Source organism: Ictalurus punctatus, chromosome 22 (assembly GCF_001660625.3).
Source record: "Ictalurus punctatus breed USDA103 chromosome 22, Coco_2.0, whole genome shotgun sequence".
Classification (NCBI taxonomy): Eukaryota; Metazoa; Chordata; class Actinopteri; order Siluriformes; family Ictaluridae; genus Ictalurus; species Ictalurus punctatus.
In genome coordinates, this window is record NC_030437.2 from 9099134 (window position 1) to 9102460 (window position 3327).

Below are 3327 nucleotides of genomic sequence, written 5' to 3' on the forward strand. Positions count from 1 at the left end.
ACCGGTTCGGACAGGACTAACAGCTCCTTGTTTATTACACAGGGGGAGGGTCTGTTTTGTACAGCTGGGCGCTGTAGATCACGTGATCTGGATGCGTGCATAAGTACTTTTAAATGTAACTTTCTTAATTTATTGATTTAATGTTAATTTATTTATTTTACTTATTTAAAAAAACTTACAAAAAAAACTTAATGATTTTATAGAACTGGCTGCTTATAATAAACCCACTGAAACAAACACGTGATTACTTATATCATTAAAACATTATATAATGTGTAATTAAATGAAAACATTATATAATGTACAATTAAAGTAAAACATATAGTGGCAGCAAGCAGAAAACGCGTGTGTGAGAGCTTCTACGGCAGTTCACGTTGGCCAAAACACACAAGGAAAAGCGTTTTGACAGACATTGGCATTAGTACGGGATTAGATTTCTCATAGGATTGCTGAGTTAGCCGAAAAACAGTAGGGAAGTTGCTCCGGAATTTTTACTACAGAGGTTGTGTGTGAGAAACACAGACTTGGCAGAACAAACTTGGATTAAAAAGCGCGTCTTGAAACACGAATATCTCTACCGTCCCCCTGGAAAACTAGTCCTGCCCGAATAGTGCTAAACATGCCTCTAGGGTGGGTTAAACATGCCTCTAGGGTGGGTTAAACATGCCTCTAGGGTGGGTTAAACATGTCTTTAGGGTGGGATAAACATGTCTTTAGGGTGGGATAAACATGCCTTTATTGTCTTTAATCTTTATTGTGAGCAGAGTTCATCTGTATGAACTGATTTAAGTGGGTTTGATAGTCTACCAATTTGAAATGTCTATTTTATAATGTATTAAAAAGTGTCTCCTGGCTCAATGATATTGACAGATCCAATGACTTTTAAGAGTGATTACTTTAAAATTCTATAGTAAAATGTATTGGTGTTTACTGTGAGCATAGAGGTTGATTGAGTAGCAATTTGAAATGTCCCTTTTACTTCAGCATTAAGAGAAAGTAAAATATTAATGAATATTAATTAGTTCATATTAATTAGTTAACTAATTAATATGTTAATATTTTGGTGTCAGAATTCCTCTGTGAAATGAACCATCTACATGTTAAAAAATGTATTTATGGTTGGATTTATAACAATAATAATAATAATAATAATAATAAATATAGCTGCAAGCCGCAATGGCGGATTCCTCCTCAAGATCGCGGACCATTTCAAAATTGACATGGTAGATAAATGTATCCCACAGATCCAACATTTCAGTGCATTTGGATCAATGGCAGATTTTAAGTTCATTTTTGTAGTTTTCCACAAATTATCATTGTAGAGGATTTTTCATCATGCGGACATTATGGGTTCTTGAGACCTTTTTGTTCCCCATGAGCAACAAGGCATGCATACCAACTTTCAGACATGTTGGCCAGCCCGCTTAGAAATGCCATCATTTTGAATGAATGTGTCATCTTTGAGGTGTGGTCTGTAGCACCCTCTATACTCTGTTTAGGCCCATGCTTTCTGGAGAGGTGTAAGTTTGGTCTCTAGTTTCAGTGTGCCACAATAAAACAAAATTGACCAAAACTGACCGAGCTTCATGGTTCTGGAGAAGACGATGTACTGTTTCTGTTAGCATTAGCTGTGGCTAAATCAGCCACAGAATGTCTGCCTAATAGACAGTCAGCCCACGCTTGTCAGAAAGCCATGGATGCGTGTGTGTGGCCCCAAGCGGACTGTGGAGGAAGGGAGACAACCAGCATTTAGCCGAGCATGCATATTTCAGATATTCACAATAAATCATCTTACATTCATCCATTTCTCAGATTTACATTTTACATTACATTTGACATTTTATTCATTAAGCGGACGCTTTTATCCAAAGCGACTTTCAAATGAGGAAATACAAGCAAAGCGATGTAAAGCGGAGAACAATACAAGTAGTGCTACCGTACAAGATCTATTAATTGAGTTCTAGAAAAGCAAAGTGCGCAGAGTAGAGGTGTAAGAGCCAGAGTAGGTGATTTTTATTCATTTTTTTAGGGTAATGTGGAGTTGGGGTTTTAGGGGTTAGTTACGTGCTCACGCAAGAGTTGGGTCTTTAGCTGTTTTTTTCCTTGCCCTGGAAAAGTTTGGGAACCCCTGAGTTACAAAACCCTTCAGAGGTTTTGCAAGATACAACATATGGCTAAAACTTTGTGGACACCTGACCATCACACCCACATGTGCCTAGTGAACATCTCATTCCAGAGTTACTCCCTCTTTGCTGTTATAATAACCTCCACTCTTCTGAGAAGGCTTTCCACAAGATTTTGGAGCGTGGCTGTGTGCATTTGCCCATTCATTCTGTGCAGGACACTCGAGGTCTTCCACACCAAACTTAACACACCATTTCTTCATGGAGCTCGCTTTGTGTACAGGGGCATCATCATGCTGGAACAGGTTTGGGCCTCTTAGTTCTACTGAAGAGAAATGGTAACGCTACTGCATACAAAAGACATTCTATATAATTGTGTGTTTCTATCTTTGTGGCAACAGTTTGGAGAAGAACCACATACAAGTGGGATGGTCAGCTGTCCACAAACTTTTGCCCATTTTAATAAAGACAGTTTAGAAGGGCCAGGAGGGCTGGTTGCAAAACCATATACATATTTCCTGTACACTATATGGCCAAAAGTATGTGGACACCTGTCTAAACTGTTGCCACAAAGTCTAAAGCATACAATTATATAGAATGTCTTTGTGTGCTGTAACATTATAATTCCCCCTTCACTGGAACTAAGAGACCTAAACCTGTTCCAGCATGACAGTGCACCTGTGCACAAAGCGAGCTCTATGAAAACATAGTTTGCTAAGGTTGTGTGGAAGAACTTGAGTATCCTGCACAGACCCCTGACCTCAACCCCACTGAACACCTTTGGGATGGAACACTGACTGCACCCCAGACCTCCTCACCCAACATCAGTGCCTGATCTCACTAATGCTCTTGTCTGAATGATCACAAATCCCCACAAAATCCGCCCAAATCTAGTGGAACGCCTTCCCAGAAGAGTGGAGCTTATTTTAACAGCAAAAAGCAACTAAATGTTGAGCGGGATGTTAAAAGCACATATTGGTGTGATGGTCAAGTGTCCAAAAACTTTCGGTTATGTAGTGTGACTGGCACAACAGGTCACTAAACTTGCATACGCATTATAAAATGTTATACTGTTTAGCCATATCTTGTTTGCTCTTGTTCATTATGAACACCATGTGGTCTTCCCTACATTGCAATCTGTTCTCAAATGGAAATATAAGCATAATGTACAAAAATACATGAAATACACATAACCACACATAAA